The sequence below is a fragment of the Styela clava genome, chromosome 3 (genome assembly GCF_964204865.1).
Source record: "Styela clava chromosome 3, kaStyClav1.hap1.2, whole genome shotgun sequence".
NCBI classification, from domain to species: Eukaryota; Metazoa; Chordata; class Ascidiacea; order Stolidobranchia; family Styelidae; genus Styela; species Styela clava.
The window spans coordinates 20,742,251-20,761,773 of NC_135252.1; the positions used below are offsets into that span (position 1 = coordinate 20,742,251).

Consider the following 19,523-nt stretch of genomic DNA (forward strand, 5'->3'; position numbering starts at 1 on the left):
CAAGTGTTTACTGGGTGCGACAACTGTAACCAGCGATGAGATTCAAAATTTTAAACAGTTTTCGTTAGTCGGGTCACGGTTATCAGAGTCTTGTGCTGCGTCAATCACGTGAGTAAGTTCCACTGTAACTTCGAGACTTAAATAATAATTAATGTTCGAATCGAAACAATGACTCAATCCTCCCAATACTAAACGAGAATAGTAGAATTCATGATTAAAGATATTTAGCACAAACACGAACAAAAGTAATTCTAATATTTCGTTGACTGCGATCTCGCTCGTTACTTTAAGGAATATGTGTTTAAATAAAATTATCTTTAATTCCCAAACTTCTTTTACTTTTGCTTTCTAATGATTTTAAAATAATGTAACATTAATCTTCTTCACAGTTTACACTATATGGGGCAAACTTATTATAATATATATTTATCTCATCGTGTAGAATGCAATACACGATGGCTAAAAAACGAACGGACTGACAACGGGTTTACTCATTTCAGAAAACATTGCAGATTTTTGAGCTCTAAAACAAGGCGGGGTTTTTTGATTACCATGGCATTCCAGAAACAGAACCAAATATTTAAACCAAATTTATACAATTATTCTTCACCCTTGCAACAGCATTCTCATAATATGGTGACCGTACATTTGAACCCATGTACATTTGAACCCATGCGTATATCCACGGGTTCAATCTATATGCGAGTGATAAAACCCATGGGTTAGGGTTAGTATGGGTTTAACTATCCGTGAAATTCCACAGGTGCAATAGCATACAGGTGCAATTGTCATGGGTTCAAATGTACGTGGGTTCAAATGTAATGGAACCTCATAATATATGTAACACGGATACGCAAAACATAGTAGTAGTAGTAGAAGTAGCTACAACAATGCAAATACAAGCGGATATTTATAAATTAACATTTTATAGCAGGGGTGTGAAGCCTGTGTGCCAAAAGCAGCCCACAAGAAAAAGTTGTGCGTTCCGTGGAGAGGTGCCAATTTTGAATGATGTGCGGCCAGCGAAACGAGTAATTTTGTTTAGGTGAGAGCAATTCCAACCGCTTTGCGTTGCGAAGTCTATATCTCAATGGCTATGATATTACACTGCACTAACAGATAGTTTGTGCAAAGCGAACAACGCTTATCATACGATCAATAACCAAAATTTTTGTGCCTGCAACTACTAAAAAAGCCTATGTTAAATAAAGGCGCCCGTGGTTTCACCCAGTTGTTTGTATCTGGCTCTCCTGTATAATTAGATGTTGCACATTCCTGTTTTATGGTGTTCTGATGAATTCTATGATCAAAGCACATTGTTGATACACTTTATATTTAACTCTCTGTTAGATGAAGTGAGGTTATATGGTTCCAATTATCATTTGAATGTAATCTTTGTAATGTTTGTTTTACATTATCTTCAACTTACATTCCAAGCAGGCATTCTATAGGCTGATAATTAATCCAAGAGTAACAGCTTTATCGCTCTTAGTGAAACAAACATCAAAACTTTAACAACATATGGTAGTCTTCGATGATTAGGGCCCACTCTGAAAAAGGTGGTGGCCCAACAGATAGTTTTTTTTCCGTATGTGAACGGCGAGCTGAACCCTAAATGGAAATCCAGCTCAATTTACCGAACTCGAAACTCTAATGCTATCGATTGGGTTTCTGCGAGACTAACTACTTGCTCTTCTTCTATGCTTTGGCGCCGGTGATCCGTATGCCATAATGCAAGGGTGCTGTAGCAAGAGTGAATATAACTATCCTGAGTGCTTCAAAAGTCGTGCAAAAAGTATATTGCCCTGAGCTTTATATCTTCCAATTGACTCTACTGAGCTAACAATGCTGCATGCGAGGCCAAGGTAGGAATACCATGGACTGATAATCTAAGAGTAACAGCTTTATCGCTCTGAACACTCAGTAAAACAAACATTGTAACTTTAACAACATTTTATATCGCCATGACCTCCAAACTATATCTTCAAGTTGACTCTACCGCTGAGCTAACAATCCTAATGAAACATGCGAAGCCAAGGCACGAATACCATAGGACTGATAACCTAATAGTAACAATTTATATCAGTATGAACACTTAGTAAAACAAACATCGACTTCCTTTTAAAACAACTCTGACAGCATTCCTAAGCTGGAACATAAATGAATCGTGTAAACAAACGGTCTCGCTTTCTGAAAGTTTGTTTATCGCGCTGAGCCGAAATTGAATACCGAATGACAGATTTGAACCGTTTTGGGGCTATACACACATTACTACATAATATAAGACTTAGCGAGTATAGGGAGTACCTCGCTACAATAAGCTCGACTCAGAGAATATTTGAAAAGGGTAAAACAAAAATCGAAACTAAAACCCCCGATCTTTTAAAACCTTCATTTAGATATTTGCTTGTTTAGAGTTAGATGACACAATCTTGCTAAGCTTAATCAATGGTGGCGCGATGGGCGGTGTCAGAGTGCAGAGCAGTGACTTCCCTACGCTCCCTATATGAGATGACACCATTCTTGACGTAAATAAAATGTATTTGAATATTCAGAAAGTGACTCATATTCCGTTGAAGATGATCAGACAAATACATAACACATTTTATAAGTTACAAATAGTTATATCACTAATAGCAAAATATCTAACAGTCTTGTGATATTCACTGACCGAGTCCAATTCACCTTGGTTGGCTTTTATATTAAGTGAATTGCTGTTTTATTCTTTATATTTAATCCTAGTCTTATTTCGGTGGGTGTGCAAAACGTGTTATTTTGATGAAATATATATTTTTAAACATAAAAAATAATGTAATTGAAACTGATTAGCTATTTTGGAGATTAGACATTGTAGATACTGAGAATTACATTCGTTTTTGGAATGTTTAGTTTTCAGGACTGGTGCATATAGTGAAGTTGCAAAATTGCGATGTCCCCAAGTCATAGACACATTTCTGCCTAAGTCACAGTGCGCCATTATGACGTCACTTATCTGCGTCATACAAATTAACTTGAATCCGGCTACGATCAAAAAATTGAACCATGGCAAATTATTGACTCTCAATGGCATAACAATATCATTAGGAAGTTTTTTACGTTTTTCTCAAAACTGCTAAAAATGACTTACGCAATTCGGTTATTAGCGTGACGATATGAACGTTACCCTAGCTGTTGTATAAATAAACTGTTTTCTATTCATAGTTTTGAGCTTTCGGACCAGTAATCAAGTCAATTATCTGTGACTGGCTCACTCAAGAAAGTAATTGCCCATCCCCGCTGTAGAGCAAGCCGAGCCGATGGTCACATCAAAAATTAAGAATTGAGACTTGACAACAAACTTAGCAATTTGACACAATTACAACCAGGGATTCTTATATTATCAGTAATTTATCTCTTCACCATGCTGAAATACGCATTACATACCTACACGAATTAAATGAAATATATAAAAATCGCATTTCAGAAGAAACGATGAAAACCAAAACTGGTTATCGATCGGCGCGGCACTCTTGGAAAGTCAAACAGAACATGATAAATATAATAAAGTCGAAGTGAACATGTTATTTAAAAAAAAAACATATGTACTCGCCCTGGTATATACCGGACAGTCGCCGTTTCAACAGAAGAAAGTTGACTCCAAGCACCACAGTTTATGTAACCGTGGAAATAACAGTGCGAGACAGTCTCACAATACCAGGGTCTAGAAGAGAACATTGATCGTTCGATTGTGCGTGGCCAACGGTTAGGGTGAAATTGAATTTCAAGAGTACACAACTTATATAATATGCTAATACTTAGGCTTGCACGTAATTTACGGATTTACGGAATTACGGAATTATTTCGAGTTACGTAAGCGAAGTAACGAATTACGTAAAGTCGTAATTATTGGTCGAGTACTTTCGCGATTGAAACGAGCTCTCTTCAGAGCAGTCAATTCCGTTAATTGTAAAAAATTAAGTTTAATAAGTAGAAGTTAGAGTTCCGGTATTAGGAGCCGTTTTTCTCTCTCTTGTTACGCAGGTGGGGAAGGCATAACGCGTTGCCATTTACTAACCTATCATCACTTTATCTAGCATGGCCAAAGTACATATTAAACTTAGATAAGGGATAGAATTGTGTTGAGACCGATGGACGCCAACACACCTGGTTTCAACTTCTTCGGGTGAAATGACTAACGAATGTAAGAGATCAACTTATCAAACATGGTCTATTTGTAAATGCCGTGATAATTAATGTCGCGCTTATCAAACAACAATATGACGACGGAAGAGAAATTGCGTAATAAACCAACGCAACTTACTTAGGTAGTTTTTTCGGCATCGGTAAATCGATTGAGACGGCAGAGAAAACGAAACGACGGGATTTCCCGTGTTTATTCTGCGCCTGAACCATTTTCTATTACAAAATCTTGATGTTCTGTTACCGGTTTTATCGTTATATATCTGTCCAGACTTGGCCTTGCTCAATATGTTTTTCACAATACCTCGCTATATTTTGGCCAAATATGATTAACTGTCTTTACCGAAAGTGGCAACTTATTTTGATTTATCGTCGACTCGAATACCGCCGGCACTCGACCAAACTTGTGTCAATCTTGGCCGATAGGATTGTCGACTTGAGTTAGAAAAATAAATCAATATTTTCGTGAGTGCAAAATAAATGTCACAAAATGCATTGTTTTGTGATATAACTTTGTATTTTCGGAGAAGGCATGTCATATAAGTACGGTATTAATATCCGTATACCAGTGTTGGTAATGATAAAATTGATCGCATGAAATTGGGTGATAAAGGAAAATCAAAGCTAACACAAAAGATAAAAATCAGAATAAAATTAATTTGAATTCACTCCTTGATATTTGTCTTTAACATCTGTCGCCGGCGTGTAGTACTGCCAGGAATATGGAAACGAAACTTCGATGTCCCATTCGGAATAGAAGTGGATTCAATTGGTTGTTATGATAGGTTTAAATGTGTGAAAAAAATATTGCAATTACGGGGTCATTACGTAATCGATTTGGCCGTAATTACGGAATTGATTTTTGTCAATTACGTGCAAGCCTAACAAAATAATGAGACTTTTAACTCCCTTTCAATAAACTGCCTTTTCACCTATATTCCCACTGACTTCAAACTTTCTGGGACTCCGTAACTTATCGCTACTTAATGCTATTTGTTTGCTCATAGTAAACAAAATAAAAGCTTATTGGCCGAAAGGCTAAATATAAATGTCGCTCAATGACCACACGCATAGGAGGGATTCCCGTGAATACGGTTTATTATGACGATATAATAATGGTCTACTTATACAATCATTATTTGTTTTGGTAAAATTAAATTTTAATGCTGTTACAATGGGAATGAATGGTCGATGTCATTTCACGCAGGATTAGAGAAAAAGTATGTTTTTGGAAAGTTTTATATTCTTCTGAGGCTTCGTTTGATTGAAATTTACGGCGCTCCAGAAGTGCGTACCAATATGGAGGTAACTAATTTCGTTCGCCTACTTTACATCAAGTTGTGTAAAGGGACTGAAACCTATGGGCAGGGGGTATATTCATTTGGCTAACACAGACAGTCCCCTAACTCGTAATAAAACTAAAATAAGGAAAATCGGAAAAAAATTATGGCCTAACCCTAATCCGGTACACATACTACGGGAGTACCAAATTTTTTATACTTCATAGAACAGTGTTTTTCAGTCGGGATCGTGGGGCACTCTGGGTCAGGTTTTTATTTTACAAATTTTGGTATTATGGAGCCCATGAAGAGGTTGACCATTATTTTCAGCGCCCCACAATAAATTTATAAAATGAAAACAAAAGAAACGCATTGTTACATACCTGATTAAACGGCAAATACGAGTTCATTATTTCATTGGAACATTGAATTTTAATGGCGTTGCAATGGGTATGATTGATTTCACTTCATTTCAAGACTTCGTGTGATAAAAATTTAGCCTTTAGAAATTGGATGATTTATATATGTTGTATGTCGTTCACCTGGGCGCGTTATGTAGTAGTCTTCGTGCGATGTATCTAACTCACTTCAAGAAATGTTCGGTAAATTTTATCGTCATTTTAGGTAAAAAATTTAAAAATAGGGTCGGTAAACCGGTTCATCGCCAAATGTCGGTAAAAAATACCGACATTATAGGCGTGGCGTTAATCATGTTGCGCGCGCGCGCTGGTAAGGAAGAGCAGTCAATCAGACGCCATAATATTTCAAACGCGTAAATTATCACGCGCGTTTTTTTGTTGTTGATCGACTCCCTAATTCAGGGGTGGGCAACTTCTCTAGTCGGCGGGCCAGATGTGGGAAAATGAAGTTCTCGGTGGGTCGGATTATAACATGAATAGTATTTAATATCTTAATCACATATTTATGCGCTAATGCAAGAAAGAAAATTAAAAATCGCGTTTAAAGTAAAGTTTAAACTTTACAAAAAATAGAGACCAAACAACACATAATGAATTTATCATAATGTACTAAAAGTGTAATAATGTAATATCATAATGTACTGATGTACAGTCAGCGGGCCGGTCGAAATCTCTGCCCTAATTTGTCCGTTTGATTGACGATTTCCAGACTTTTGGACTTCGATATCTAGGTCAGCCAACAGTTATATCTTAGTTGCTTTTGGTATTACTGTGATGGCAGTATTTCTGTAAGGTAATGCAGCTTAGATTAAATAATGTTTGTGTAGGTGTTGTGTTGTTTGGTGCTGATTTTTAATGCAGGGATGTATGAGTTGGCACGTGAGATAAAGATTTTGTGTTCAATGCTCCTGACGACAACCGACATCTTGAAATAACGGACTCTAAAGATTTCGGTCGTTCCAAGAAGTTCTCTGACTATCGAAGTAAAATACCGATTAGTAAATAGCGATTAGTAGATACCGATTAGTAGATGCCGATTAACGCAAAACTTGAAGCAGTTGAAGTCAAAAATTTAGTGTAAAGAATACTAAAATTTAGCTTTTGACTACTTTCTGATGTGTTTCGTGCCATGGTTTTCTTTGACTATCTGTCAGAACATTAAAAGCATCAGATTGCTGGATAACGATGGTGGCTCGGCGGTGTGTCGTATCGTTCTAAGCGTTAGGAATACACTCGCCACCGCACCTCTGATAACTCAGCATGGGTTCGAATCCCATACGGGGATAGTTATGTGCGATATGATTGCTGAACTCCTCGACGCCGTAGGGTGGTTTACGTAACCGCTGGTCGGTTATGGCTGTAGTGATATTGCATATATTATGTTATATTAATTCAGTGCCTAAGTTCATGACCTTTCATACCATTATTATCTTGCTCTGGCCTGCCCCAAGTGTATAACATGTATAACGTTTTTCTGATTGGTGAAGTAAACACAGTACTCTGAAACAACGAGTTTTATTCTGATAATATTCTACACTCCGGTATAGAAATCAAGGGTAGAGATATTATTACATGGTGGCAGCGGTTTGGTGATAAACTAAAACCAACAAAGAAACTCACATAGAAACAAGAAACTCAGTAGTCTAATAGCTGCATATGCCAGTATTGGAGCCCGCCGGTACCGGTAGCCTAAAGTTAGCAATATTAAAATTTTGTGTGACTAAGTGTGCCTGAGGGTAGACTTCAATTGTGATAAAAAACAAATATGTCGAGCAAAATGCCCATGATGGACTGGCATTACAAGCCACTTGCCGAATCCTTCAAAGCATTTAAAGCTAGAATGAATCTTTTCCTTGAAGATAATGAAGTCACATCAAATGCCAAAAAAGCTGTAAAAATATGTATTGCTATAGGAGACGAAGGAATGAGACGTGTGCTAAATTCTGGACTCACTGAAGAAGACAGAAAAAATCCAGATGAAATCTGGAACCTTCTTGAAAGCCAGGTTGACGCCACTGTCAAAATAAGCTATCGTGTGCACAGATTAGAATTTGCACAACTACGTCAAAAGCCGGAGGAAACTATAACCGAATTTATAACAAGAATGCGGGACAAAGCTTCTAGGTGTGAATTCTCAGTTGATGAATTAAATGAACGCCTGATAGAATTAATAATATTGTCGACGCCAATAAATGATTTTCGCAAGGAATTATTGTCTAAACCTAAAGGTCATTCGATTAAAGATGTTCTTGAAAAAGGAAGAGAATACGAAGCTGTACAATCATCTCAAACATCAATCTCAAGAATGGGGACGTCAGAAACTAGATTGGACAGAATAAGGTTTGGGTCGAAAGGTTGCTTTCGCTGTGGATTAAAGCATCAACCACGGGATTGCCCTGCTTATAATGACATATGTAATGCATGTGGAAAAAAAGGCCATTGGAAGAAAATGTGCCGCAATAAATCACAGCATACAAATCGATTTGTTAAACATAACAAAAATAAAAGTGTAAGTCATCACTACCAGAAGTCGTCAAAACAACGCTGGAAGCGAGATTACAAAAATAAACAAGACGAATTAAAATTGCAGTGCAATGATGACAACAATGATGATTGCCAAACAAATCAATTCAGTCACATCAAAATAAGTGATTTATCCTTTGAAAAATTGAATTCAAATGAAGCATATACAACAATGCAACTTCTGTATGATAACCCATATGTTGAAGGGCCGCTGAGATTGAAAGTTGATACAGGCGCTGGTGGAAATACTTTGCCTATGAGAGTATATAAACGAATGTTTGGAACACGTCCTACCAAACAAGTTTTGACACCAGAACCAAAGGTGAAACTTTCGGGATATTCTGGCGCAAACATAAAGTGCCATGGGTCGATACTACTGAAAATCAGAAAAGCAAAGCAAGACGCTTATAGAAAACAAAAATTCTATGTTGTTGATGTATCAGGACCAGCAATATTAGGCCTTCCAACATGCAAGATGTTCGATCTTGTGAGACTAAATATTGATCAAATTAAATCGAACATAAAGGATACCAAATTTGATATCTGCGGAAATAATATGCAGAAACCATCGAGCAAAAATATGCTGATGCAGACAAAAATTAACACAGTTGAAGATTTGAAGCTAGTGTATCCTGATTGCTTTGATAAAATTGGATGTTTCCATGGGGAAGAAAAATTGCATTTAAAAAAAGATGCTGAACCATTTATTGATCCTCCAAGAAGAGTGCCAATACATCTGCGTGACAAAATAAAAGCAGAACTTGATAAAATGGAAAAGATGGGAATCATCAGAAAAGTCACCCAGTACACAGACTGGTGTTCATCACTCACTTATGCAGTGAAACAAGATGGAAGTCTTAGAATGTGTTTAGACCCCAGAAAGCTTAACCAGGCTTTAAAAAGATTTCCACACAAAATTCCAACAATAGAGGAAGTTACTCCTGAATTCACAAAATCCAAATATTTCACAAAACTGGATGCAAAAGCTGGATACTGGAGCATCAAACTTGCACCTACTTCACAAAAATTAACAACATTTAGAACTATGTGTGGACGATTTTGCTTTCTTCGACTACCATTTGGTTTGAATGTAAGCCAAGATTTATTCCAGAAAAGAATGGATGCAATAATTGAACAATGTGAAGGATGTGTTGGAATATCTGATGATATTGTTATTCACGGTTCAACTGTGGCCGAACATGACAAACGATTAGCGCACTTCATGGAAGTGGCACGAAAAGAAGGTCTGATGTTGAATTCACAAAAATGTGTGGTCAAAACAAACAAAATTTCATTTTTCGGAAGAATATACACCGATAAAGGAGTGTTTTCAGATCCTAAAAAAGTAGAGGACATTATAGAAATGCCAACTCCACGAGATAAACAAGAGCTACAAAAATTCATGGGAATGGCAACATTTCTGGCATGTCATTTGCCGAATTTATCTGAGAAATCTGCAATACTCAGAGACTTATTGAAGAAAGATATTTCATTTCAATGGGATAGAGATCATCAAAAAGTATTTGATGAAGTAAAAGAAATGGTCGCGTCGAACTTTGGATTGCAATACTATGATCCAAAATTGCCAGTGAATTTGGAAACTGATGGATCCATGAGAGGACTTGGAGCAGCACTTGTACAGAAGCATGGAGCTGTAGCATTTGCAAGTAAATCCCTGTCAAATACTCAATCTAATTACAGCAATATTGAACGAGAATGCTTAGCAGTGGTTCATGGTATCCAGAGATTTCACCACTATCTTTATGGCAAAGATTTTACTGTAATAACTGACCATAAGCCATTGGAAATGATTTTTAAAAAGCCAATTCATTCTGCACCACCAAGACTGCAAAGGATGATAACGAAAATCCAAGGATATGATTTTGTGGTAAAATATCGTCCAGGTAAAGAGATGATACTTGCAGATACGCTATCAAGGTTGCCAAACACTAAAAAAAGTGATGATATTGAACTTGACAGCAGAATAGAGAGTATCATATGCGAATCTTTAAATGTGGAAATTGATATGTTGAATTTTTCATTTAACAAGCAAGCTCAGATCCGAGAAGAAACTCTTTGTGATCCTGTTTTAAAATCCTTATGTCAGATGATTTATGAAGGATGGCCTGATGAGATAAAAGAAGTACCAAGTGCATTAAGAGACTTTTGGAACTTCAGAGATGAATTAGCCATTGAAAATGGTATTATATTTAAGGGTAAGCAAGTACTTATTCCAGAACCTATCCGATTGTCAATTTTGCAACAATTGCACCATGGTCATCAAGGTATTGAGAAAACTCGTAGACTTGCACGAGATTGCGTATATTGGCCAAGAATATATAAAGATATTGAAAATATTTGCAAGTCATGTGAATATTGTCAAGAACTACAACCACAGCAAACAAAAGAACCAATGATCATGCACGAACGACCATCACATCCATGGGTCAAGCTTGGTTCGGACTTGTTCGAAATCCAAGGTAGAAACTTCTTGATAATTTCTGATTACTACAGCAGGTACCCTGTTGTAAAAGAATTAAATTCAATGACAGCAGAATATGTGGTTTCCAAAACCAAAGAAATATTGTCCATGTTTGGAACTGTGAGAGAGATTGTGACAGACAATGGACCGTGTTTTTTAAGCAAATATGATAAATTTTGTGAAGCGTGGGGAATTACTCATACAACCAGTACAGCTAGACACCCACAGAGCAATGGTTTTATCGAACGACAAATTCGATATATTAAACCCATTATGAAAAAGTGTATCAAATCCGGAGGAGATATAGATGCAGCACTTTTAAATGTCCGTGCAACACCGATTGACAATGTATTACCAAGCCCAGCAGAACTTCTGTTTGGAAGAGGAATTTCTACATTATTGCCTTGTCATTCAGACAATACTGTTCCACAAATTTACAAAGACAGAGTGAAACATAATACCGATGTACAAAAGCAATATGCTGATCAACACACAAAAAATTTACCGCCTTTTCACAATGGACAAGATGTGAGAGTGCTTGATAAAGCAAAAGATATGTGGATTCCTGCAAAAGTGATTTCAAAGAAGAATGATCGTTCATACAACATCGAAATGAGCAATGGAAATCAGCTGAAACGCAACAGAATTCATTTGCGTGAAAGCTTGCCAGCTTCACCATATGTGGAATCTTCGAGCACAACCAATGTTGAGAACAATACACCAGCAACACCTTTGATGGAAAGAGAGGAGAATGTATTCAAATGGACCTCACCTAAACCATCAAATACTAAAGAACGTTCAAACTCGACCAACAAACAAGAGATTGCTGATAAGCCACACAGCAGTAATCAGTCTGAGGGAAGTTTAAAAATTCCAGCCCAGACCCCGATCAAGCAAGAACCGACAATAACACGGTCTGGAAGAACAGTCAAAGTTCCTCAAAGATACCAGCATTAATTGAATGTTTAATAATTCCTTTTGAGTGTTATTTCTTGAACATTTAAGTGTATTGCAAGTTATGGCTTGATTTGGGAAAAAGGGGGATGTAGTGATATTGCATATATTATGTTATATTAATTCAGTGCCTAAGTTCATGACCTTTCATACCATTATTATCTTGCTCTGGCCTGCCCCCAGTGTATAACATGTATAACGTTTTTCTGATTGATGAAGTAAACACAGTACTCTGAAACAACGAGTTTTATTCTGATAATATTCTACACTCCGGTATAGAAATCAAGGGTAGAGATATTATTACAATGGCTTCCTCCACCATCAGGTCCATGCCTACGATAATAAACTGGCTAAATAATCCCATACCTGACATGGAATGGTAACCACCAACCAGACGAGAGGCCATGGTTCGCCATATGATTAAGCCGTTTTATCGACTTTCCTCTCCTCGGGGATAAATATGTAAATACTCATTCCTAACGCTTGGCGGTTTTCTTTGGACAGAGAGCATCATCTTAATATGCGGAAGGGCGGTAGGCTGGGAATGTGGTACTTTTGTACAAAAAACTCTGGCTACCAGATCAGCTGATGGTGATTCGGAGTAAATAAGCTCTGAATGGGGGTAGGGTAGGGGGGGGGGTATTTAAACCTAACAAAAAAGGTTAAACGAATATAAGCATCAGAGTTGGATCAATTACATTAATTCAGTTCAATTACAATTACTCCATTAAATATTTCAATTACATTACAGTTACAATTACTCCATGCAAAAAATATCAAATTACATTTACAACTATAACATTTTGGTTCGTATTTACATTTTCAGTTGCTCAAAAACTGGTGGATTGCACTTTGAAGATTAGGCTGCAAAAAGTTTTTCATCCCAATAAAATATCTTTTTGCCGAATGAAAGTTATCGCAATTGAAAAAACTCTTTCTGACGGGACTGATGTTGCTGTTAATTACAAATAATCCTTGGCTAAAGAAGCAATCGTGGGAAATTCTTTGGTTTCTTCTTCCAATACATTTATGGGTATTCATCAAATTGCGAAATTTCTTCCCGCAAATAGCTATCTACTTCGCTTTCTGATATTTTTGGTCTTTTCTTTTTTAAATCTTATTCCATCGCTGGAAAGAAGAAGTTTGAAAAAATGACTTGATAGGTGGTTGGCTATGATCAAACTTAGCCTTCATCGTGTTTTCCTGTTGTTTTCTTTTGAAGTTTATGTATTTAGAATATAGATGGGGAGAACACTCTTCAAGTGCGTGATCAAGTTTGAAGAAGCCTTGGTTGAGAATTTAAGTTTCCTTTTGCAGTTGTTACAGCATGCCTCAGTGCTGCTAAAAGATTTAAAAAACTCTGACAATGGTGTAGGAAGTGGTTCAACACTGGTTTCGAGTTTGTTTGATGTTCATCCATTTTCAAAATACTAAGATTTAGTGTAATTGAGCCAAAATTTTAGCAAATTACAGATACAATTACACAGAATAAAAATGCCTTCATTACATTACAATTACATGAAAAACTGTAATTTATTACATCAATTCCAATTGATCCAACTCTGGTAAGCATATGAGGTGGTAATGAATGTACTTGTAAAGCAATGTCATTGGACTAAATTTCTTGGCAAAAATGGATGCGTAACAGACACACGAATATTAAGATTCCATTTTCAGGAGTTCATGTTTTCACTCATTCACAACTGCAATTCGGTTCCAGTAAATCTGCGCAGTTATATCATCCTTTGCTACAACCGCTACAGCAAGGAGTCCATGATTTGCAGATCAAATTGTTGACATTATTGCTGTCAACTTGAATAATAAAAATACACACTAAATAGGCGATTTTAGAAGTTACATTTCTGTCTTCTCATAGCAAAAAAATCCTTGATCTCGGTATTGTAAATTCAGTCCAGTGTTGATGAAGCTCGCCAGTGCTTCCCAAAGTGGAGTCCACAGACCTTTTGGAGTCCGTTGAGCACTTTCGGTGGGTCCGCAAAAGAAGTCTGTTATATGGATAATATTTGATAATACAAATATTGAGTGCTTAAATTTGCAAGTACACATTTGTCTGCTTCGCAATCACTGCCGGCGACACTGATTGTTCACTTTATGTTTCGAACAGTCTGCCCATTGTGATGTCACAGAGCTTAGGGCCTGTGATATCACACAGAGAGTTCAGTTGCTGCTATTACAAGTTACTAACCGCAGAGGTGTAGCTGAAGCTGCCCCTTTGCACGTTAGTTAGTATCAGAGTTGGATCAATTGTAATTGATGTAACTAATTACAGTTTTTCATGTAATTGAGGAATTTTCATTCTGTGTAATTGCAAATGTAATTTGCTAAAATTTTCGCTCAATTACAATTTCAATTAGACCAGGGGTCACCAAACTACGGCGTCCTTTCATCTGGCCCGCAATAACACGAAAAGTAACAAAATCACGCTACTGTCATCAGCAGTCGTGGTTGTAAACAATACCTCATTTTGCGAATTCGAATGCTATTCGTTAGTTTGCATTTTGATGAAAACCCATTAATGTGTTGGAAGAAAAAATCATGATAAATCACCTCAAAAATAACTGGCAAACAATAAGCTACTAATGATATGTAAGGAGGCGAAAGTATGTTTCATTCAAACTATACGTGGATGGAATCGCAATCTCTAACCAATAAAGAAATGCAAATATCATCATTTTTCACAAGTAATCATCAAATATATGTTTTTGTTACCTTGTATATTGCGGATTGAGTTAGCTATAAAACTTAACAAAAATGCTTAGAGTAGCAGATAAAGTTGGATTCGTGACAAAATTGGTCGCTTTTGGGCAAAACCATCAACCGTATATATTAATGATCATAACGAGGAAGTGACAATCAATGGATGTTTCCCCGAGAATCGATTTCCTTGTTAATTTCTGTTTCAATGGCCAATCAGCACTAAGTTAACAATGACGTATCAATTGCAATTTGTGCAGTCGTTTAAACACTTTCTTTCGCCCAGGCAAATAAATATACAGGCATGGTTGTAAACATTGGCTCGGTTTTGCGTATTTTTCGTCAGTTTTTAGTTGTGTTTCAAATAAGGATGGGCACTTTCGAATATCTGGTGATTTCAGAATCGAATATTTTTTCGAATCTCGAATACTTGGAAATATATAATCCTAAGCGACTTTTTTTATTGTAATTGTTCCTGTCAACAAATGAATTACGGAAAACTTAGAATACATCACTCAGACAGATTACTGAGCGTTCACACACAATAAGAATTACGTTTTATCAATAACTCACTGAAAAAATAGTCATAAATCAGTATGGCGTTATAAAAATATGGCTTCAATAAAAAAAAAAAGGGGGGAATTCACCTCGACCATCGACGGAAAGATAGAAAATCAAAATACTTAGTTGTAAATAAAATAACGTAGTCGTTATTGTGTCTTCTGAGGTGCTTTAGTTAGTTTGTTACAACAATCAAAAAATAGTTCCCAAAGATCGAGGAAACGTCCATATAAGGGCCATTCCAAGCAAAAGTTGAATTCCATCAATTTTTTAAAAAGTGTAGTGAAATTATTTTTTTTTTACTTTTAATATCAAAAGACATTGGAATTTTATTGAACTGCATTCATTTCATTGAACAATTTAAAATTTCACCCAGGTTTTTGATGGTTTTTAAAAAATGGCCTGAAATGTATAAATTTTGGTATAATTGACATATTTTGTGATGATTCCTGACACAAAGTGTTTGATTGTGTGGTACAGTTATTTCATATGGAATTGACGCACTGGATTTAAGTTAATAAAGTTTAAATGTTTGCAGTGCTGTAGAACATTTCTTCACCCATTTAACGATTTATTACCAGAATTTTAAGAGATGATAGATGCCGCTATTCCGAAGTGGAAAAATGTCCTGTAGTGTCACGTCCTGTAGTGTCACATACAATATGCACATTATTGGCATGGATTTACAGTGTTACATTAAGTAACTTGAGCAACACATAGAGGGGTAGTTCAGCTACTGCACCAGAAAATATTATGGGCTCCTACTGTACCATCGCGAAAATTTACAGCACAACACAACGTACTGTTAGTGCATGGTGGATTTGCCGTCCTGTAGTGTCACGCTATATTTTACTATATTTTTTTTTATCTACCAAGTAAGGTTGGGTGTAACTTTTGTGCAATTTTTTACATATTCAATAAAGCAACTGATTGGACAATGAAACAAAACATGTAGCTGAAAATGTGAAAAATATATTGAATCTAACAACATGCAAAATTCCTGGAATTGTCCCGTAGTGTCACTTGGAATAGCCCATAAGACCAAAGAATGGCAGCATTTTACTGAAATGTTACGTCATAATACCATTTTAAAGTATGTTTTTGATTATCCAATATCGTAAATAATTGCTAAAGTATGATCGCGCAAACCTAAGGAGAATGGAAGTAGGATTATCCGTTTTCAGTTTGGAAAGCAAAACTCGCCGACTAGTAAAAGTCCTTTCATAATTTATCATGATAATATAACGACTAGAAATGACGGAACGTAAAGAAACAAGGATATGGGTTCGTCCATCAGATGTTCGATACACCCAGGATTCCATTCTTCCGTATTTTCAAAACGGAGATACAATACAAGATGTTGCGAGAAAAACTTTACAAGGGGAACTGAACGTTAAAAATATACCGCCTATAAGAATCGTACAAATGAATGAAAAATTTTGGTCACTGGACAACAGAAGACTTCATTTGCTAAAATTACTTGAAAAGCATAATTTTTTGAGCCAAGTAAAAGTTCGTCTTGTGGACAAATCTCGATTGCCTGCCGAAAAGTTCACAACAAAGAACGATGGAATTAGCATAAGAGTTCGTAGGGGATCGGAAAATTTGACGACCAGGCGTGTTGACCATTCTGAAACATTCAAACCTTTTAGAGATCATTCAAATATATTGGAAATCGGTGAGACAAAAACCAGAAACCAACCAAGAGTGTCTCACAATTGCGGCACGTCCGATGATCAAAACTGCTTTACTCCACCTCGTGGATCGAAAACGAGAAACCAACCAAGAGTTTCTCTCAATGGCAATGATCAAGACTCATTTACTCGATCTCGCGAATCGAATTGGTTGCATGATATGTTCATGTCTGGTATTAATTGGTTAATACAGAAAATAACTTAGATTGGTGAATTATCATTACGAGAGAAAATAGAAACCATTGAATGGAACATACCAGATTCAGTTTTTAATGCGCAACCAATGCTATGTAAGGGATGGTGAAGTTTGAAAGGGGCCGGGATCTTCCCGGTTCGGGAATGCCTGTGCAATTTATTGTGTACTCCCGTAGTGTGTGTACCAGGTTTGGGTTAGGCCAAAATTTCATTCTTATTTTTCTCATTTTGGTTCAATTACAAGTCGGTGTCTGGGTTAGCCAAGTTAATATATCCCCTGCCCATAGGTTTCAGTCCCTTCACACAACTTGATGTAAAATAGGCGAACAAAATTAGTTAACTTACCTCCATATTGGTACACATACTTCTGGAGCGCCGCGGATTGTGTTGGCGGAACCGTGGCTAAAAACGACTGGTCAAAACCTTGTTTCCAGATAATTTAGTGAAATTCCTCATTAAAAATTAGAAATATATACAAGGTGCGCAATTTCAAACATTGTTATTACATTGTGGTTGCATTGTGTATGCCTAAAGATAGACGTAGTTATTACCACCTCATGGCGGCTTCTGCCACGAACGAACCGCGGCGTCTCTTGCCAAGCTTTTAAGGCGCTATTACCCGTATGTTCACAAAGTCATGTACCAGATTTTATATTCTATATCTATACGGAATTATATCTACTTAAACCTGGAATCTAATCACAAATCTATCATAAGGACAATGTTCCAACTTACCCAAAGTTTGTCACCATCAGGGGACAGTCCTGCCGTTACAGCCTACATGCCGCCGCACGCCATTGGTTTGTGGCAGCTAGAAAGTCAGCAGCCATGGTTTGGAAATCCTGCCATGGTTTTGCGGCAGCTTCACACGCCACAAAATACTTAAAACTGCACTTGTCTGACGTCTTACGTCGGTCAGTTGATACATACACAAATATATTTGTGTTAGTGTGCAGCAAGCAAATTTTTTTGAGTCAAGTAGAATTCGTCTTGTGGATAAATCTCGATAACCAGAAGAAAAGTGACAACAAAGAATGAAGGAATTAGCATAAGAGTTCGTAAAGGATCGGACAATTTGACGACCAGGCGTGTTAATTATGGTAAAACTACTGAAAACCCAAAACAACAGAATATACTGGCAATGATTAATGTCATGCGTAGGCTGCGACCACTAGCTTACCATGCTAATACCGGCATCGGAGTTCGAAGAGGATCAGACAATTTGATGGCCAGGCGTGTTAACCATGGCGGAACTTCAGAAAACCCGAAACAACCAAATATATTGGTAACAGGCGATGTAGTCATACCTAGGTTACGATCAGAAATTCGTTCAAGTGAAGCAAAAAGAATCATCAGAAACCAGTCATCGGGATGTTTGAAAACTAGAAATGAAGTGCTCGGGTATATGGACATCAGCAGAGTTCGTAAAGGATCAGACAATTTGGCGACCGGCCGTAATACCATTCTAAAACTTCAGAAAACCCGAAACAATCTAATATATTGGTAGAAGATGATGTCATACATCGGCTGCGATCAGGAATTTGTACAAACGAATCAGAAAGAGTCATTAGTGTATTTAACAACAATACCTGATGTGTGCGAGTATAGCTACTTCAGAGATCGTAGTGGATCAGAAACTTCCTCAGAAAAATCAGAAGGCTTTTCTACTCCATCTCGCGGATTGAATTAGTTGCATGATTTTCTTCCTATTTGTTATCAATTGGTCGATAAAGAATATCTAACACAGATCTAACACAAACTTTTAGTACAAGCAAACTAGTAATTAAACATTTAATGGGGCACATCAGATTGAGTTCTTTACCAGAATACGGCGTAATGATGCACCCTTCGCTCAGAGACGTACCCGGGGGAAAATCCCGTTTTAAGATGTATAAAAGGCAATTTTCTCTACCATATATAGCAATCTTCCCCGCTAACTGTTACGGTATAACTTAGTTCAGAGTGGTCCAAACACAGGCCCGCCGCTTCATTATTTGTGGCCCGCGTCACATTCGGAGAGTAATCGAAAAATCGCATTTCGTGTTGTTTCGTCATAAAATTAATCAGAAAAATCTTTTGATATATTGTCATCACTAATATCACTGAATTAAATAGTGTTATGGTTAGCTGGGGAAACTAGCGAAGTTGAATGATGTGCTTGGCAGTCTAAATTGTTATCTGGCTTACTAACTTTTTGGTCGGGAATATGCTACCGATATAGACATCATAGAAAACTAAAAATCCAATGCGGATTCTATTAGCCTAGAATGGCTATGCCTGATAACTATGTGATTGCACAATAAAAGTGTTTGTTTTGTATTGCACTGTTTACCTATTCTTGGCACTATTGTGGCCCGCGAACAATGCAAAAATATTTTTGTGGCCCGCGGAGCCGACAACCTTGGACCACCCTGACTTAGTTCATCGACTTCCAACATGCTCGCGACGGGGTCACGAAGTCTCGGAAAATTCACCCCCGACTCAAATTGATCATCTCCGGTTATCGATCGGAATTTCGATA

At 37.0% G+C, this 19,523-nt stretch overlaps 2 protein-coding genes across 2 annotated transcripts in view; both read left to right on the top strand.

Annotated features, from left to right (window-relative positions):
- LOC120343165 (uncharacterized) overlaps nucleotides 1–19,523 on the top strand; it is a 176,039-nt gene that overhangs the window by 89,536 nt on the left and 66,980 nt on the right. The window lies entirely within an intron of this gene.
- The window catches only part of LOC120343543 (uncharacterized), a 218,506-nt gene continuing 216,862 nt past the window's right edge, over nucleotides 17,880–19,523 (top strand). The window contains exon 1 of the mRNA XM_078111289.1: nucleotides 17,880–17,898. The gene's annotated coding sequence lies outside the window, so the exon portion shown is untranslated. The remainder of the gene's footprint in view (nucleotides 17,899–19,523) is intronic.